Source organism: Anopheles nili, chromosome 2 (genome assembly GCF_943737925.1).
Source record: "Anopheles nili chromosome 2, idAnoNiliSN_F5_01, whole genome shotgun sequence".
Classification (NCBI taxonomy): domain Eukaryota; kingdom Metazoa; phylum Arthropoda; class Insecta; order Diptera; family Culicidae; genus Anopheles; species Anopheles nili.
In genome coordinates, this window is record NC_071291.1 from 56,540,466 (window position 1) to 56,561,477 (window position 21,012).

General features: G+C 44.4%; 1 protein-coding gene across 1 annotated transcript in view; it reads left to right on the top strand.

Moving 5' to 3' along the window:
• The first annotated feature begins 200 nt into the window (after positions 1–200).
• LOC128726632 (uncharacterized) overlaps positions 201–21,012 on the top strand; it is an 82,678-nt gene continuing 61,866 nt past the window's right edge. Inside the window, exons 1-2 of the mRNA XM_053820452.1 lie at positions 201–312; positions 998–1,489. The gene's annotated coding sequence lies outside the window, so the exon portion shown is untranslated. The remainder of the gene's footprint in view (positions 313–997; positions 1,490–21,012) is intronic.

The window sequence follows — 21,012 nt, forward strand, 5'->3', positions numbered from 1 at the left end:
TCACATCTCTGCGATCGTCGCCGTGCTGTGAGCCGTAGTGTGAGAATAACAACCCCAGCAAAGGTTTTGGGGCCGCGCGTGAGCGCTGCGCTCGCGTGAGTTTGTGTATGTGTGATGTTGACGGTGTTTTGACAGCGGCCATGATCAGGAGCGGCGAGCTTTTCCGCGGAAAAAACCCATCAGTACGTTTTGTTAGTTCGCGGGAAACGGTGTGCTTTCGTTGTGCGCAACGCGCTCGCTCGTTCGCTCGATCGTCGTGCATTTTGCGGTGTTTGAACCGGATCGAACCCCGGTTGTGTTCAAGCGTATGTGGTGTGTATTTTCGGCTAAGCTAGTGGGTTTGCTACTACTTTTGCGTTGCTGATAGTGATGATCTCGATACATCAAAACCGCCCGCGCAGTACGTTTTGTTGTGGTTGAGCGCATCTAAACACTTACCGTAGCGAACGGGCCGTCAGTTGCGCTATTGTTAACGTGGTTAGCTTCATTTACAGCTTATTTTGAGAATATATTATCGGTCTTTTATGGTCGCTGCATTCTAACGTAGATTTGTTTTAACACCGCGAGCCAAATCATTTACCTGTAAATACATACACGCGTTTGCAGCAGGTGCGTTTTAGCGGCGAAGATGAGACACAAGCAAATTAGCTCTCGTGACGTTTGATGCGAATGTTGTTTTGATCTTTTTGACAATCAATAAAAAAATGTTCCTGGAACAGGTGACATGTGTTTTCGTTAGATTCGGTAGGTTGACATGATTCCTTCTAATGAATCTAGTCTAGTTAGCATCGATCTTAGTAGGTTATATTATTGTTCGTTGTAACGCGCTTTTGAAATGATTTTAAGGAGCTATAGGTGTTATTTATCGGAATAGTTTTAGCATGTTACACGCCTTTCGGGATAGTTTTAATCAACCATATCTCATCCGCACCTGGCAGCTTGGATAACGTCACAATTTGCATGGTTTTATTGTATGTTGTTTTTTTTCTTTGCTCAGCGTAGAAAGTGCTCAATAAAACAGTTTACAACGAATCGAATAACAGGCTTCAATAAAAGATCGCGAAGAAAGTGCCGGAGAATTGTTAGTGCATGTGCGCGCGCGCGCGTGTGTGTGTGTATGTGCCCGTGAGTAGTGAGCTGTTGGGTGGATTTTCGGGCGCGACGTGAAAAACGCCGAAAATTAGCCACCAAAAATTATCGAGCTCCCGGGATTGCCTTTTATTGGCTGTCGATCTGCCGTGAGGATTTGCCGCGGTGAAAGAAAACCGGGCGGAAAAAAGCAATAAAAAGGAGAAAAAAAAACGCATTTAAGTAACCTGTGCGCAGTTGGTGAACGACCGAGAGTGAAAAGGAAAGAAAGTAAAAAAAAATAGATAATGAATGTCGTGTGAGTTTGATAGTTTCGGCGCCAGTTGAAAAGGAAAGGAATTGTGTGTGAATTCGCAATCCTGCAGGAAAGTGAAGTTGTTATTGCCAATTTGTGTAATAGGTAAGTGTTTTCTTTTACGTAAGCTGTGGCAGGATGCAGGTTGTTTGACAGTAAAGTTCATATATTTCCCAAAATCCCATGGGAATACAGTTCAGCACCGTTATTACCAACACCGCCCGAATGACTGATCATGAACGCGAGCACTCGAATGTGTGACTTTGATAGCAAACAACTCACACTATATGAAGCATACAAGCCGTTGTTTGTATAAATAGTACATTCCCAGCACCGCTTAGTCGTTACTGGAACTGTAATGTAATGTCTCCAATTGCCCCCAGCGGTGTTTCAAACCTTGTTTGCTTCCTTCGAGCTCGTAATTCTACCCATTCGATAGATTCCCAGAACCGCCTCGTTCAGACCATTTCACCAGCACCGCAAGTTGACCTGCACATCAACCAGAACGATTACGAGCGCACGGAGTACGGGCGAAACTAAAACAAAACATGAAAAGAGGAGAGAAAAAAACAGGCTACCAACAACTTGTACCACGAAAGGGGGGAATGGACTCAAAATATCTCACCGTCCAGCGACATCTTTCACCTGGGTCGTAAACAAACACACACGGAGCCGATGGTTCGGTGCTTTCACCTTTCACGCCGGCATACTTCCCATACTTATGCCTTCGAGCTGCGTTCCACCAACAACCCTCGGAGCATCCTTGGGATGGGGTGGATAAAAGGGCCTCGAGAGGGGGTTCTGTTTAAAAATCATAAACTGCAAACCGCGTACGGTGGCGAGGTTAATTGCGTGCCCGTGTTCGGTTTGGTGGGGGCTATTTATTTGTTCTTTTATGTCACCGGTGTGCGGAATCGGGGTGGGTTTCTTCTATTGCTTCACCACGCTTACGACAGCCCCGGTCGGTGAAGGGCAAGGGACAACAAGGATGGTCCATCCTGTGGTGCAATGAGATGCTGCTTCTAATAATTGCTGCTCGCGCGTTTGCTCGCGAATGACCGATAATTGTTGGTGTTTAATATTTCGTCGCTTTCTTCGGTTGTGTCCTTCCGGCGTGGTGGTGTTGCAGTTTCTCGAATGGAATGCGTTAATTGATTCGCAAATTTCGTACTGGTAGGAAATGAACAACAAAACACCTTTGTCAACGTAATTCCGCGGTGACACAATTTTGTTAAACCGATGAGTTTTGTGTGATGAGTTGAGTAAATAATAATTAAATTTAGTTTTATCTAATTTAGACTGAATTTCTGCTATTTTTTATTTTGCTGAATTTTTCTATCTGTTTATTTTTAAGTAAAAATGTTACAAAAACCCTTTTTTGTTAATTAAAATTAACTTAGTGTCATTCCTCAAATTAGAGACGAGTCAATTTTTAGATTAAGACAATGATTATAAATCAAACTCATTTAGTTTCGATTTTCAATTTTATTTATTTTATTAAGCTCCTTTATATTACATTCAACAAATTTGTACTAAAGAGAGTCTCCTGAATTTAAGAAAATACAGCATGATGCAACATTCAAGTATGCTGCTTTCAGCCCATTCATCAGTACTTGTTCGCATATTTAAATTTCAAATTACTCATCACCTCAAGGGTAGTTTATCTGATTTTTCACCTAAAAATGATGCGATATTCTCCATCGTCGCCACAATGGCGAGCGTAATTCCAGCGTGCTGGCCTTCAAGTAGCTCTGTTTATAGTTTGCACAGCGTCTTTAACAACTCTCCTCACCCGTGCTCCACCCGTCGTAAATCCCGCGGTCAGACCGGATTGGGCACACTTAACCTTTGGTGTGGCGTCATTTTCGCTCCAATCACGGCTCTGACTCATCCCCAACGGCGAATTCAAGCGCGCAGGTGTGTTGACGATGATGTGATCTGCCCGCATGCAGGGACGAATGTTAATTCTCCATCCCTTGACCAACCAGAACGGGTCGCGAGCCGGCTCCATACGCCGGAAAAGGGTACGCATTGGCAAATCCGTTACAATGCATAATGCACCACCTCGCAGGGCCCGCGGAGATTTAGGGTTGCGTCCTGGCAGGGTTGTGGAGTCCCGCGGGACACACGGACCTTTAGCAACCTTCAGACGGCGCTTTAGGTCCGCTAGCTGGGAAGGGAGTGCCGCGAAATTTGACACGGTTACGGTGGGTTGGGAACGCGTTTCGCGTACCGCGAGCTGGAATTACAACCCGCGTGGTGTGCCGCTCGTTTGTTTTGCAGCGACGGTTGAGATACGGTGATCGAATTTCAATTGCGGTGTGCGCCGTTTTGGATCACGGATCACGATTATCGCTCGCGAGCGACTCGCAAGCGGCGGGCAAAAAAGCCGTTTCGAAAGGCACAACGGCTGCGGCGAAACGCCCCGAAAAGTGCAACCGAAAATAAGAATTCCCTCCGAAATTGCCCGCAACAACCAGGCAGAAATTGTTCGTTTATCGACGATCGTGATCGTGATAGTTTCGCGAGAAGCACCAACTCGTTCTTGGTGGATTAAATTGTGGATCCCACTCAGGATTACTCCGCTTTCTGGCGATGGTTGGCGGGTTTTTACTGGTTGCGAATGGTTTCCCTTCAATTCGACAGTCATTGCAAAAGTGCGCCACAAAAGAAAACGTGCTCGTCCAGCCACCGGTGGATTGACACTTGAAAAGTGGTTTATTTCTCCACGAGCACACGATGATGTCATGTTTGAGCACACGGGGTGATGTCGAAATGTGCACTATAATCCCTCTCCAGAAGTGCGAAATGCTTACGTTCTTAAGCTCTTTAGCATTAGGCTTTTTGGTGCGAAGGGGATTGCAAAAGAAAAAAAGGTACAATAAAATTTATCCGCCACTTTAATTTGATCGCTTCTCTGCTCGACGAGAGCAAAGATGGTGAGAAACGAATTTCAAATGAAAAGCGGCACACGCTTTTGGGTAGAACTTTTCCGCTTTCTCATGGTTTTAGAAAATTCTGCGCTCGGTAATTAATTGTCAGCCGCGGTCTTATGTTTATGGTGCCCGGTTGAGGGTTCTGTATCATATCGTGCTTTTAATTAATTGTTTCACCGAATCCACCCGACCGTGTCTCATAAGTTATCGGTCGCTTTTCATGTAGATTCACCCAGATCCACGCAATGTGAGGCCAATTAGAAGATTTTACTACCGTGCGGGACCGCCCCGACTTAGGTTCGGGCGAGCTTTAAACCCGGTTGGGTAGGCAACGTTCACCTTCGCTTCACACAGCGCTGTTGTACCAAAAAAAAAAGGCAACCTCCCGCTGGAATTAGAACCTGCAGAGGTGGGCAAGCTAAATCTAGGTAACTGTGTCCGTTCGCGGCTTATTCTCGTCTGCAGTTTCACCAGTTTGTTAGGTTAGGTGGGCAACTTATAAGCAGCTGAGCGAAGGTGACCGGAAGTGGCGCATTGCTGGCGTGGATTAAGCCTACCAGCTTAGGTCAGTTTAGGAGCCTTTTTTGTTCACGTCCTGTTTATGTGACGCACACCGAGGACGTGTTGCATAATGTATCTCACAATAATTTTTTTTTACTCAGTTGGGAAGTTGTCAACTGTGTGTCTAAAACCTCTAAAGAGTGCTGCTGAAACTGGATCTCCTCCTAAAGATGGCAATGTTTTGTTGCGTTTGGCTCGCTGCGGTGGCAAAACACGCCGGAACCAGGAAGTGATGGTTCGCACACGAAGCCTCATATGTGGCATGCTGTATGAGCCAACCTTCACGCGTGCCTCCAAGCCGGAGAGAAAGCCAGCTTAGCCCCCGTAAATAAGGCATCGGGAGCGGAACGCGCACGAAAACGGATATGACCGACGGGGAGGGAAAAGGTCCAGTTTATTATCCAGCATTAACCGATCCGGTTGAATGGATGCCAGAGCACGCGCGTGTGTGTGTGTGTGCGGAAGTATGGCAGGTTGTGAAATGTTGCTGTCGAAGAAAAGAAGCCGCACTCTACTCTCCATTAAGCGAGACGATCGGAGGGCTTTTTTTTTTTGCAACACACCACTGGAATGGTTTCCTCCGCGAAATCGCGCTGTCAATTGTGGAATGTCTTGATCTACTACTAGGAGGCATTGGGGCATATACGTTTTTTTTGTTCCTCTTCTCTTTTCTCCCGCTTGGCAAATTAGCTCCATGCGGAAATTCTCGATCCCGCGGTATCGCGTGGAGAACTAAATCGTTAACGGCGAGTGTTGCATCCACCAGCAGCAAGCAGTACGTTGTGGCGTTGGACCCTCGCAGAGCACCGTATCGGTTGACCTCATTTTCCTTTCCTTTGCCGTCCACGTTTAAGCCCCTCTTACTCACACACGCACACGCCGGTGAGGCAGAAGTGAGGAAGCCGAAGAAACTCACGGTGCGAGAGAGGGCACACTCGGGAAAACCTGTTCTAGTCACAACACCATCAGCATCAAAAGCTCCCAAACGCGCCCCATCGAAGGGCGAACCCTCGGGGATGGGGCGAAGGTTTAAGGAAGACAGAAGAGGAGCAACAGGTCCCTTCTTGTGGGTCTCCTCGGAGCCTGTTGGATTGGCGGCACCACAGTGGACCGTGTAAAAATGCCGCGCGGCCAAAGCGTCATGACCATATTCGCGGTCGGACTTTCTCGCTGCTGGTGCCATGTTACAAGGTAAGCGGTGATGTTGATGCCGCCGCCGCCGGGTACGCATGATATGGGGTGGGTCGCGGTTTTTTTTTTGAGTGTGTACTTCCACGATGAGATGAGGTCGATCTCGCGGTCGATTGGGGGCTTCATTTGCTTCGACGTTCGATTTATTGAGCTGTGGTAGCGCTCGAGAAAGGGAACATGTTTTAAACTTATACCCGGTCAGAAGTGTCTAATGGGAGCAGAATTGAGGAAAAAAGCTTAATTATTATAACGCTGTTTGACAAAATGTTGCATACAATTGGATCAAGTTTTGTTCGTTTATTTCGAAAAAAGTTCTGGATTTTTTATTTTCTAGCCAATAAAAGCCTATTCGAATATTGAAGAGTACTGTCAGAGGAATAAATGCTTAATTTTCTTAGAAGAATATTTAAATAAAACGTATAAAAACATCTTTTTACATATTTTTTAAATTATACATTCAAGTTAGTTTGCTTGTTATTTAGTTATAGTTTGGCCTTTTTTAAATTATCATCACATTGTAGATTTATACAACTAAATTTGTTGTATGGTATTTTGACATACTTGTGTCAATTGTTACATCACTCGTCAAGTCGTGCACGACTCGTTTGCTGTTGGTTTAACATTGGCTTTTTAGTGACAAATAACGAAGCTTTTCTCAATATAAGAACCAATCTCTCTGGAGTTCTAATACTTCCATACACTCATGTTGAAGAAAGTAGAATTTATGAGCCATGCGTTGACACGCGAAAAGTAAATGTTCTTGTAACATAGTTTCAGTGACATGTCGTATATTATTTCCACGTTCGTTGAGTGCTTCTTCGGCACGGTGCAGCTTGATAAGAGCCACCATCACCAAACAGCCTGCGTTAGAGCCCTGAGCATGCAATTTGTCCCGATAACGCATGCCATAAAGCTCGTCCTTCCACCGAACCGCTTATTACCGTTGACAAGTGGATGTACAATTTATCAAAATTGCAACCCACCACCATCCCGACCGAAGCGAACGAGAACTCCCTGGGCGAGTCTCGCCGCCAGCAGCATCACGTGATGTGTGGTGTTTTCCTCCGTGTTCTCGGCGGTACGGGAAAATGTTCATCAACCATTAGCAGATGCATGAGCAGAAGTAGAAGCGAAATGAGACACAAGGGTGGCCCTGACGCCGATGCCTCGCCGCTGGGCTCTTGATGAGTGAGGTAATTTTGTTTTTCTTCTTCGCTTTACCTCGCGAAACGCCACCACAGCGGTAGAATGGGGCCGATTCTCTTCCCAGACGCGAAATGAAAGGGTTCTGTCATTAAGTGAATTTTTGCATTCCACTTGCGTGCTGGGGAAATATTAGGCTGAGAGGCCCGAATTTGGGTTTGGGGCGCGTAACGCGCAGAACGTTGGTAAGGGTGCATTTTCTTGTTTGTGGTGGGTTTTTTCTTACTGTAAAATCACATGAGCCAGGTATCATAATGCGTACCATTATATGCAAATCGTTTAAGCAAACTTACAAAACTTTATTCTACATCATAAGGGTTCCGGGCTTTAATGTTCCGTTTTTACACATGTTCTTTTAGGGATCTGTGAAAAAGGTACTAAAGCAACTTTTACGCATGCAATAAATTTTGACAAAATAAAAGATCATTTATGAGCATCGGTGTTGTACATCTTTCGTGCTTATTCCTTTTTTCACACTCATAAACATGCGTTTTGGTAATCTTATTTGTTTAACATTGCAAACACTTTTGTATTCTGCTTATCGCTCCAAAAATAAACACATAACAGTGGTGATGTGCAACCGATCGCACGGAATGAGTGCATCCCAGCGATCGATCGGCCTGAGAACGAAAAGGTTGTTTTTTTTTTCTCTCGCCCCGTGGGACGCGCATGCGATTATGCTTATGCTGCGCACGGCTAACGATCCCTTGTGCCGCTTGTTTATTGTCGTGCCAACCGATCGATTGGCGTTTCATAAATTGTGGTTCCTCGTAACGGTTCATGTTTCGGTTTTTTTTTTCTCTCCCTTCGCCATCCCTTTAAGGGATCCAGCGCCGGCGCTGAATTGTTCGCGCTCGACGTTTCGACTTTGTAGCTCGATGCAGCGGTTGCACCGAACGGAATCGATTATAGTGCCTAGCAGAAGCAGCAGCAGCCCGCATGGTGTAGGGGGAACGTTCGAAGGCAGCATCTCTTTTCCTGCCGAATGAAATGAATGAACGGACAGCAAATGTACGTGGCTTTTTTTAAACGGGGCTGTGTTTTTCGTTAACAACACCGCGGCACGGCTTGCCACAGTTATGATGCAACGGCGGTAATTGATTATTTGGTGGTTACTAATCTAATCGGTTTCCCGTTTTGGGAAGCTCCGGTTATTTTACGTAACGCGACGCTCTGCTGATTGGAGTGAATGTTGGCGAGCAGCATCGAGAAGGAAGTAGCGATTTCTTGGGAACATTTTTGGAGGGAATTTTTAGAGCTACCATTTACGCTAATGGAAATTCTAAAAAGGGAACTATTGGTAGATTAAAAGGTTTTAATAAAATTATCAGAAAAGAATAAATGCGCAGAATGATTTTTACTAATTTTACATCTAAAGAGCTCATTGGTCTCAAGAACCAACAAACAGTTAATTTTGTGTATATTCCCAAGGTATCATTTTCCAGCAGGTTGAAAATAATGCGCGACCCGCGACTTTCTTCCTCGTTCGATCGCACCCAGCACCACGGCACATCACAAAAGGGCCGCCTCGAAAAAGTGGGCGGTTTTTGTTGCACACGAATGAATTATGACGACAGCATCCATTTAATTCGCCCTCGGGGCAATTAATCCTGGCGCGAGCCGGTGCACCACGTGGGGTTGCGTTTCTTTCCGCGGAAGAAACGATCGTTCCCGCGGTGCGAGTGTGTGCTGTCGCATGTTTCTATCAAGGTCATCGGAGGTCAGCCCCAGCGGATGCTAATGATGCGGTATAAAATCGTTAAAACATGGCTTTTAATTAAAACCTGCCCCTTTTTCGCTGCTCGCTCTCGTGGAGAAACGGTCGCACATGAACGGTGCTGGCGCTTTGAAGGGTCAGCATAATAAGTCATGGGGGGGTTGGGTGGTCGTGCCTTTCTTCGTTGCATTCATGTTTTTGTTGCGAATTTGCTGCTGCACCTCGAGCTATGCAACCCTCGTAAGGGGGTGAGCATACCTGGCCGTGTTAGGAAAAGCTTGAGCATAACAACAATGTACACAAAAACGCATCCTACCATTAGTCGCGGGTGGAAAAGAGAGAGAGAGAGAGATAGAAAAAAACACGCTAAACATGATTGCACCCCATGTATGGGTGTATGTGTGTGTGTGTATTCCACCACCGCCGATGCATTGTTGTGCGTCCTCGGTAGAGAGCGAAATCTTAAATTTAGTTTCACTTTGCTGCACCGGATTTTGAATGGCAAAGGGGAGCAGAAATGGAAATTAGTCTATCGCTCGTGCTTTTCCCCATTTCAGCGTAGATGCTGCAGCCCGCATATGGGCTTTTTTTTTTTTAATCTCCATTCTTCACTCTCCCGCATGAGATGACGTTCACTTTTCATCGGGGATCCGGTTCCGAGCGTGAAGGCAGCCATTCAATAGACGGCTGGCGTCGTTGGAGGTATGGCGCCTTAGGCTTGCATTCAGAAGAGAAAAAAAACTCTTCTCTCTCTCTCTCTTTCTTGCTACCTTACCGGAAATGCAGCGAACCAAAGGAGCTCTATTGCAGCGACAAATTCCACTGCCAGGCCTCACGTTGCAAGCATTCTTTCAGGTCTTGATCGGTGCTTTCTTTCCGCGTTCGGTTGCCGCTAGCTCGATGTCAACCCCCGAATAGAGCCCACTTCCGACGCCCGTCAGAGGGTTGTTGTGGGTGACGTGCGCGTGGAAAGTGAAAAGTGTAGCACATGTGCTTCTGCGACAGGCTAGCGATTATGCTCGAGCGCACGTTACCTTTTCCGGCGGCTCATTGGACCATTGTTGATGTCTAATTTAATGCGATCATGCATGCAGCTCACGTGTGTGTGTGTGTGTCGGCCTGATCGGCGGTCTGGTGATAAAAGTTTTCCCTCAAAAGGGGAAAGGCAAAAAAAAAACGATGATCGTAATTGACTTTTGACTGTGACAACGCAATCGATCTGGTGGAGTGCCGTTTCGCCTGGGGTTAGGTTCATCGGAATTAATAGATATATATATTTCTCGAGATGCTGGTGCGATCGGTGCAATTAGATACCGCGAAAGTGCGATCAATCACCGGGAATGTTCGCTCGGTCGCATTGCGCTGGCAGGTGAAGGGCAATGCTGCGATAAGGGTTGCGATCAGCGATCGAGATGATCGAGCATCGTTAATTTCATCCCTCGTTCCGGAAAGTGTATTTCGCTGCGGGAAATGTTTTTATACCGTGATCGCACTCGGTTGTCGGATGCGATAAAGCTGTATATTAATTATATTTGCGGTACGGTAAATGACTGCGGCAGATTAGATGATGAAGTAGATCAGTAATGTGAAAGGATATTATTTTATTCGTGCTAGATTGAAACCGTTCGAAATTAGATTGTGTTTATAATCTCAATTTAATTCAAATCCATGTTAAGGCTTATTTGATTTGGATTGATGAAAAAAAAGCTTTTATTGTGAAAACTTGAAAAAAAAATTAATTCCAATTATCACATTCTTTCGAGACAATATACACTGTATGCCTTTTCATTTTTACTTATGTAGTATCCAAAATCGGTTGATGTTCCATATTTTTGATGCTATATCTATTCATTTTGAACCTTTTTATGGCATGAATAGGTTTTCAGTAGCAACAAACCACCACATGTCCAATTTTGGATAAACCCTACCCATAAATTCCCAAAAGTATGTTTTTTTACTTTTCTTAATGCTGCAACATGATCGATGAAGTGTTCGAATGCTCATAGCAGCCATAAAGCTATTCATGATACCTATCATTAGCAAATGAGCAGCAACGCACACACACACACAAAAAACTCCTTTGCTGTCTTTTCGACTCCTGTGACCCCAACCGAAATCCACCTTTTATGGTGCTGCACGATCGCAAAACTAGGGCTGGGACGGCGCAGCAAAATATAGTACACCGCGCCAGCTCATTCTGGTTGCCAGCGACGCGCTTCGGTGCTCTCGGTTGCTGCAGCCTTGACTCCTTGAGCTCGAGCCACAACCGTGCAAAATAGACCACCCTGCAAGGCAAGGCCCTTCTCGTTGACGGAGGTACCATTATTAGGGGGTGGCGGCCTAGCAAAAAAAAACCAACCGCGTGTGTCACCTTGGCCGACAGGCGACAGAAAATGATCTTCGGTGCTGGAAAATGCTTCGTTGCTGCCATTTGCAGGCGCCTTCGAACATACTCCGTTCTGGTACTGCACGGGTTTAGTATGGGTTTCTCGTAAAGGGGTGTGCAGGCATAATTCGTGATGGTGTAGTGTTGTACGGTGACGATTTTTTGGTTCGTTATTTGCGCTTTATTAATTTATTCCGGTTGGATTTTTTGTGATTTAATTGGATGGAGGAATGGCCATGTTCTCGAATCTGTTTCAGTGATGTTAATGTCATATACATAATTTCACCTTACTATGATGCATATTGTGCAATTTTATGTTAGTTGTAAAATTTATTCTAGTAAAACATAGTTCAAGTAGACGTCATCGTTACAGAAAACTTGAACTGCTTACACTGCACAATCGCAACATGTTCGATCAAACGAACTGGAAAACACTGGAAATGTCAGTTACTAAACGTTCACTGCAATGTGAAAGCTGCGAACCAGCGAACGTCGGTACGGCAATGGTTTATGCAAGCTCCGGGAAAGGAATATCTAATGTGGCACTTTGTGACTGGCGATGAAAATGTATCGATTGAGATAATCTCGAGCGTGAATAATCCTGAACAAGCATTAACATCACAACCGAACCGGAGTACATTTGACGGCTGGCTTGTGTTATTGTTTCTCTTATGGGTTGTTGAGCTTATATGTTGAGCATAAATCTCACCGGCATCTGACGTTGAAATGAAAAAAGAAAATATAAGTAAATTGACATTTTGAATTTCTTGTTTTTTATGTTCAAAGAGGTCTAATATTAGATTATTTCTAAGAAGGGATAATTTTGCTTTAAATTGAATATAACCTATTTCGTCTTACGTGAAGCATAGAGAAGCATATTCTGCTTCAAAATCGCAACTCCCTGTTCGTGCCAATCCGGATTGCTTCCATGCTTCGACCGCTAAAGTGTGCTAATGGAATTTGCAATCAGACCGTGCCCATTTCCAAACCCATCTCAGGCCATTCCCCGGGGATACGCTTTTGCGAGCTAATCTTTCACGTGCCGAGTTGCGTGCATCGTCTCGCGATAGTAAAACCAAAAAAAAAGGAGTCATAGCTCGATCGCGAGATGATCACCGATTCTCGGCATCGATACGATCGGTTTTGAGGAATATATCGCTAACGGTAACGCGCGAGAAGTGGTATCGGCGGCACCATCAAAATCATCACCTCAAGCAGCTCTCGTGGAGGATTATTTATGCTACTTCTAGCTCTTATGCTTCGAAAGACTTCAACGAGCCGGGAACAGGTGTCAGGCAGCCGTTGAATGCGAATCCACGCCAGTATACCGATGCGTGTTTGGCAGCCATCCGTCAGGGCGAGAGAGCAAACCGAAGGGATCGAAGTCACACGCTATGCTTTAACGGTTTATTTAATATCCGAGCGAGCAACGATTATCTCTCGATGCACGTGATCAAATATGTTCTATGCCGCTCAATAGTGCAGACCCTTCCGAACGGGCGTGAAGTGTCTTCGGTGGGGATTTTCCAGCTGTTTGCGCGAGGATGCCTCCAGAGGGTGTACGCCCTTACCGTTTGGTGATTTGTTCCATCTGTTCCTCTGCAGATGATCACACTGGAGTGGTTTCGGTCGCGCTGGGGATTTATCGATACACCTCCCAAAAGGTGGGAAGTGACTTTGGCGCGGGAATGCGCAACTCGGAAGAGAGTGGAAAAAAAAAAAATGATAATCTTGGGGTGGTTTTAGAGGTTCACATTCCTCTCGTGGTGGTGCGTTTTTTTTTCCTTCCCGTTTCGCTTCGGAATTCATGTCTCAGGGGTCTCTTCACTGAACCGCGCGCTGTGGTCGGTGCTGAGAAAGTTTCTTAAGCCGATCGGTTTGGGCGGCATACTTTACGCGAGGTGATGCTTCTCCGATGGCTTGTCTATAGCAGTCTCCTCCTTCAGCTGACCGTTCGGGTCGTCGAGCAGAGCTACGACCAGTTGAACTGCAAAAGTGCAAAGTTTCCACTCACCGTTCCCCAAAAGGGTTCCGTTTCGTTTTCGTCTGCGATAGTTTAGATGGTTTTCTTTCGCGCTTCTCTCCTGCTCCGGCACTGCCAAAGCATTGCACCCGTGGGAAGGTGTACTGAGATGAAAAGAAGAAAGCAATGTTGGCGAGATGGTGAGGCGAAAAAAATTGGAAGCAACGTAAACGGAGCCCTTTTAGTCTCAGCCGCTATTTGCGCGGGAAACAGGGCTGGTGGCGGCATGCTTAGGTGTGCTTTTTTTTCTGCAACACTTATAACAAGGAAAATAGCTTACTCTTGCTGCTCCGGCAGCTGCTTCCCGTCAGTTTGTTATCTCAATTGGTATGAGTTACATTTTAATTTCATAATTTAAATAGTTTGCGGCAACGTAGCGCGGATGCTGGTGTTCCGTGATGAAACGAGCTGAGCTGAGGTAGAGGCGGAAAAGGCCGTTGGAAGTATGAGGCAAACGCGTTCGAGTATGCGTTGAGTAGACTTTTTTTTTCTTCGTTTCCTACCACCAACGATGCATTCCATTGGAAACTTTCACGTTCATCATTGCTTACATGCTAGGTTTATCTTGATGATTTGAAGGCCATTTTGACGACTCATGCTAAGTCTAACGAGTTGAGGATGTAATTTGGGGTGCTTATGTTACGTTAAGTCTCTAAACAAATGTGGATGTGTTGAAACGTTGGAAGGATGGGAAATAATTGTAATTTATGATCTTTTTTGAAATATTTCAGTTCAAATCTCAAATATTTCAGTTCAATTTCAAATATTTGATCTGATAAAAGACCCACGTTAAACAGCTTAAGAACAATTAGATGAAAATTTATTATTTTCATGTGAATAATTAGTAAAATTTCAGTTTTAAACAACAAGAAATATCACGAAAATCAACAAAACGAAAAGAAACATAAAAAAAGAAATTTAAAATGCCTGTCAAGAAATTGATTATTCATGAAAAATATATCAATAAAAAAATAACCAAATAAAACAGGAAAAAAGATAATAAAAAAAATATTGGAGTATTCAGATAACAAATGAGTGTGCCATATTTCACCGCAAATAAGAGTCCTTGCGGTAAATGGCATCAAATAGCGTGCCGTATCCGGTTCATCCTCGTGTTAGCACAGCTGGGTTGCTCGATCTCTATAAAGGTAGCAGTTGCAGATAGGCTGCACCCAGCCACCCAACCGATCACACATTGATCTTCTTCTTGGCGCCTTGGCGTCCCATTCGTCCCTTGCCACACCTCAAATCGAAACGAAAATGGCTCTCGATTTACATATTTTCTCCGCCCGTCGGTCATGCATGTATTCACGGCTGATGACTCTGCGCCAGACTGCGGCAAAAAGGGTTCGCCGTACGTCTCACGCGAGCAGCATCTTCACGCCGAATGGCATTATGCCACACGATATAGATAGATGCGCCAAGACCGCAAGAAGATCGGTCGACTAACTCTTGAGGGGCTTCAGGGTGGGCAGAAGTGGCACACGTTGCGGATGAGGGTGCCCGCGGTACGACTAAATTAACACTCGTTCGCTCATTGTAAATTAATATTTACGCTCCCGATATGCAATTATGCGTGTTTACGTGCGAGTCCGCTTCTTCTTCTGGGGGGGGGGGGGGGGGGAATCTAGGACGGTTTAACGTGGGGAAAATGGCGCAACAAAGTTGACCGCATAGAATATACTGCAGACCATAAAGCAAACGGATGTATGCTCAAGAAGCGCGTAAATTGAATGAAAAGATTTTTAATGTTTTTATTTTTCACATCTGGTTAGTAAATAGAAAATGTTTTTTGCTGTGAAAAAAAGGGATGTTTACTACATTTGCTCAAAATTTGGATTTATTCCTCAATTTTTATTTTTCATGTTTTTTTGATTATTGAGTTGTAGAGATCAACTATCGATAAAATTATTAATTTTACATGCATATTTATTTTGCAATAATTTATAAACGGTTTGTGCCTTTTCAAATCAATCAATGTTAATTAGTTTGGTTAAGAAATAAAGAAATACTTTTTAAGCTAAAGTATTTGTTGTTTCCCAGTACTGTAAGTCAATATTTATACGCAGTCTTATGCACAGTGTTTTTAATTGGTTACTCCAATACATTAATTGATAACCCCATCATTGAATAAATGATAGATTACAAAAATTTCTTTAAAAAATCACCATTAATTGTGCATCATACGACACATAATTGATCGTTTTAGTCGGATTAGATTTTAGTCATCAGCGAATTCGGAAAACTCTCCCATCATTTGCTGCGGAGAAAGTGATGTCGATTTCGATGCTATTTTTTTGCACGCACACACACGCACTCACATTTTACACCGGCAGCGGGCAACATCGATCGCGAATATCCGTGGCATGCATTTAAGTACGAAATGTCGAAGGAGAAGAAAAAAACAACCTACAAGTATTGCAAATGGCCCATCAGGCTTCCGCTGTACGTGGCATTAGGCCATTTTTTCCCTCGCTAAACGTTCAACTTTCCTTTTAAAACGCACCATCGGAAGTGAATTTCGCGGATGACCTCCTTTTTGGGGGAGAGGAAGGCGGTCGAATATTAAAGAAAAGCTCCCACAGCCCTCGGAGTCGGCCACATCACGGATCCGAGCAATTCGCACTCCGCTCCGGCACATCCGATCAATCGTAAAATTTATCGCCACAGCGTTCAATAAATCGACAAAGCCCGCGGCTGAGCAAACGGTTTCGCTCGTTGACCTTTTCCCCCGTGAGAGACATCCTTCACGAGGCGCAAAACCGCAGACCGTGCGCACGCGCACTTCCTCGGAAATGTCAAACGAGTGCGCGAGCGTTTCGAGATTTCGGATTTCCCCTTTTTTGGGGTCGAAATCTTGATGAATGAATCGTGTAAAGCGAGATGACACCGGCGGCTATCGGGTGAAAAAAAAAAAAAACAAAAACACCTCAACGTCAAATGCCATTAGGGCGCGCGTGGTTATGCGGTTTTATTGTTACGCCCGAGATCGGTACGTGTCAAATGGCAGCCCGCGTGGCGAGGGTTCCGGTATCCTTGAATTAAAAATCGATTCCATTGAATAATTTGATTAAACTTCACCGGGGCAGCTATTATTCTTACCTCTCCACCGTGGAAGATGAGCGCACGTGAAGCACAGATGATCTGTTTCACGTCGAAAGGCAAAGAGAAACCGCACTCAATGTCAATGTGGCGTTAATACGTGGCTGATTCCGTCCACCGCAGAAGCATCATTTTCCGTAACCTAGACAGCTTTTTTTTCAATTATAGCACATTATGCCATACCTGTGCGGATGCGCGGTGTATGTCGGGATGTGCGAGAAGCAACAAAAAGATCCTCAACATGAAACCATGGTGTACTGTCGGTGTTCTGTTGGCGTCATTTGATTCTTAAAGCCTGCTTCAGGGAAAATGGTTCAAGGGTAATCATTTACTCAACGGAAGCTCAATCCGTCTAGAGCAATGTGCTTCTTTAGACATGTACTTCTGCTTAAGATCATGCTCAGTTGTATCGATCCATCATAGTATGCTTTGTGTAACAAAAAGAGATACTAATTAACGAGCGCAACCTAAGGTGATAAGTTGCTCGAAAGGAAAATACACCACTCTTGCTTTCCCACGCAATTTCATCGTGTTTCTCTCTCTTCGCGTGTTACGCAATCCCCACCAACGTATGCGCGGTCTCTTTCTCTCTCTTTGTCCCCTCAAAGCCACCAGTGTAAGCGAAAAAAAAAGTTCGCTTTTCATCGCAGGATGCACCGTACCGTGTCCGATTCGCGCGGCTCCAAAGAGCGCAGCACCCTGTCGTATATTCCCTGTCGAATCAGACGGACGATTTTCCCCCCGATTTTTTTTTCTCAATTAAAAAATAAAACACACACGCAAACAAAACACAATAATCCGCGTGGTGGGTTACAACACCCCGAGCCTGCCCTCATAAAACGGTTCGGTAGCGGTGTTGCAGGTTGTTTTATTTTTCGATTAATTCACCCTCTCCGGTTTTTGCTGTCGTTGTTATGAAAATCCGGCACCCCCGGGGGTGCGTTTTCGGGGCCTCATCATTTGGTACATCCTCGGGCGGAATGGCCACCGAAAACGCGACCACAGATGACGTTGATGGATGAGCTTTGGGAAGGTGAAACCCGGCCAAAGATCGCACACACCGTGAGTGTCACGCTGAAGCCGAGCGTAACGCTGGGGTCGGTTGCAATAGGTTGGCTTTTTAACATTGACCTGGTGAACTTTTTTTTTTTGGCAAATCCAACGATTAAATTGCACGATACCTGGCGGATCTTTCGCAAAGAACGATCACGCATGAGCGGATCACGAGGATGATGGTGATGATCCCGTTCGGTATTGAGTGGTGCCTTTATTGGGGTGGAAAATCGCGCTCGTTTAAATGCGATAAACTATGGAATGGTGATCACGCTCCGATGTAGTTGCTCAATCGTTTGAAACCTTTCGAATATTTTCGGTTATGCATTCGAAAACAAAAATCTGAAGTGGTAGTAAAAAGATTATTTCAAAACTGTCTCAACAAAAGGTCAACAAAGGCAAGGTTATATCATCTTAAAATTGTTATTTATTTCACCTGTGGTGGTTAATTTCAAATTAATAGCTGCCAACAAATTCCACCTTTAACACACAAAATGTCGTATGCTTAACCTTTCTACCACATATTATACGCGGTGCATCACGAATTACGGAATGACGGCAAAACAAATTTGACTAAAAAGTCATGATGTGCTGTTTTTATGCATTCGCATGGGATTACAGAAAATGAAAGCTAAATCTGCACCTTAAGAAACTTTCGCTGGAGCTAAAAAGTTATGATATTAGTATTATTTAAATGGAAACACGGAAAGGAAATCTCTACAATATCCTTTCTCTTTCCTATAGAGTTTTTTGTGTACACAATGCTGATCATGTAGTGGCCGCATAATTAACTCATTTAGATGAGAGAGCGATAGACAAAAAGAGAGAGAAAAAACCGCAGGGAGGGCTCGAGCGTCCGAGGTCAAAAACCAGATAACCGAGTCGGCAGAAAACAGGTTTTCGTCTCATTTTACCATTTTGGCGAAATGCTTGCGGGCGATTTTCTGGAGGTAAATATAATATGCAAAGCCGTGGTGACATACGGAATGGATTCTATCGATTTTCACCCGTCGTTGAGTCACGCCGGCGCTTTCGGTCACGTTTTGCAAAGGATCGGTTTTGCGGTGGGGTTTGTGACGCTTTTTACGACGCCGTCAGGTGATAACGAATCATTTATAATGATTTGTTGTTTGTTTGGTAAAAGTTGCCTGTATGCGGGGCTGTGAGTATGCTTGTGTTGAACGGGAAAGCCGATGCTGGAAGATGCTAAAATGGTCCTGGTTGTAAAAGATAAATGGTTTGCTCAGCTCTTAGTTCAATGTCATCGGTCAAACCGATTCCATTTTAAATTGACTGCTATAATTTGTTTGTGCATATTTCACGTTTGATGATGCCAAATTTATGACATTAGTTTGAAAATAAATTTGTTTTTATGTTCAATGTTCATGTTTTGTGAATTTATATATTATGTGCTTTTAAATAAACGAAGGTGGTTTATTTGTCTCCTTTGGATGTTAATAGTGTTGATTTTGTTTTAACCACATATTGTTTTCATATCTCTTTTTAACGTAAATTCTTATTTCTTTTGTATGCAACTTTGGTTTTCTCTTTTTTGTTGTTTGTGCCCTTTTTAGTTATTTCAAATGAGTTTGAAGCGCTATTATGAAATTTCTAATTTTGGTAAACACCATTTTCGATGGCTTTTTTGTTAATTTATTCATCTACTCTGCCGTAACTGTGCTGGAATTTCGAGTCTAGTACGCATGCATGCATCTCTTCACCAAAGCTTCACTCGTCCGTTCTGCCTGTAAACGCGTAACTGTGCAGCTCACAGGGCTCTTCACGGTCCACCTGCAACCGGCTAGCCGCACTTTTGCCACACATTTTCGGTGAGGTAAAACAAGTTACGTCATCCCACGGTACCTGCATCTTTTTCGCCTTTTTCTCAGTGGACTTTCTTTGCTTGCTTCCTCGCGAAAATGAGCCCACTCCTAATCGGAAGTGCGCTCGATAGATTACGGCACGCAAGCTAACGAGAAAAGGAGGGATTACCAATTCGCAGCCCCCATTGAGCCCCAAGATCCATCCGCAGAGCATCGTCTTTGGGTTGCTACGGGAGATACATTTTTTTCCCTCTCTTTTGGCAATTTTCCACGTGCACTCGCACCCATCGCACACACCAACAACCACGACGCCACTGCAGCGGGCATTTTGTTCGAAACCGAAATGGGCCTTTCATTAAAATCGTTTCGCACTGCCGGCAAGCGACGAACAAAAGACACAACGGGGGGTCGCTTCCGTTCCGGTGGCCGCCACGTACTGTGGCAGCTATGATTAGCCACCAGCACCAGACTCGATCGCTGCTGGGCACCGTCGCGGAAAGTCGGTGTAATTTATGCTGCAACAATTATCAACGCCATGCTGCGCACCTAGCCAGCAGATGCCAGCCAGACGATAATGAGCGATGGGGTCGGGGTTTGTTTTGTTTCGCGAGCAACCACCGGAGAGCATCCTTCGCCCCACGTACTGCCAAGAGGGTGGCGGATATGATCTAATCGATTTTCGGTGGCAAGCAATCGAACCCACGAAAAGGGGTGGAAAAGCGCGGGAATTAAAAAGCTAGCGAAAAGAGGAATCATCCCCCATATTCGCACGCTCGCCCATCTCGCCTGCAGTTGGGTGGGCTTTTTTTTTCAGCTAGCGCAACGGAGACTTATTAAGGTAAAAGTGAAAATAATTCATTACGCTACGGCGAATCGACGCGGCCATCATCGATGTCAGCGGCAGCGTTGTGCAAAAGTTGTCATTAGAGAGGTAATGGTGGAGCAATTTTTTTTTTAAATTCATTAGCGAGAGAGGGATCGTAATCGTTCGCGGTCGCGAATTAGGGTTGCGCATTTTGGTGCTTGTATCTGATTCATATCACAAATCGATTCGCCACCGATAGGAGCGCTAACGTTAGCGCCATTAGATGCCTTTTTATTACGCGTTTAAAATCGCCTTCATGATAATGTGGACAATCTAAATCAATTGTGGCACATTCTGTTGCGCTAATTTAAAATCCTAATAATCTTATCAAATGAAATGCGAAAGGAGGCATTGCAGGTTGTTGAGGAAAATTGATATGAAATAGTGTGGAAGAAAATCAAAATGCGAGTCTGAATTGCTGTAAAAGGATGTTTAAAATACTTTCGTAGACTAAAAGTAACCTAACATGTTTTAGTACATTTTCAAATGAGGGTTTTTTTACAAATTAGCAATACGTTTGTTTTGCTTCCTGAAAATTAAATTAATTTTTTATTCAGCTGTATATTTCTTCTGTGCCTCTTAGTAAACATGTTGCTATATTCCAGAGGCATGGTTGCAGTTTTTACTGATACCACTAACGATAAAACGTATATTCTAAACACAGAAAACGCATTATTGAGCAGCACAAGAAGCAGTAAAGAAAAAAAATGCCCGCAAAACGATTCAGGCCAGCGACACACGATTGGCTTTATCATCGTGCTTGATTTC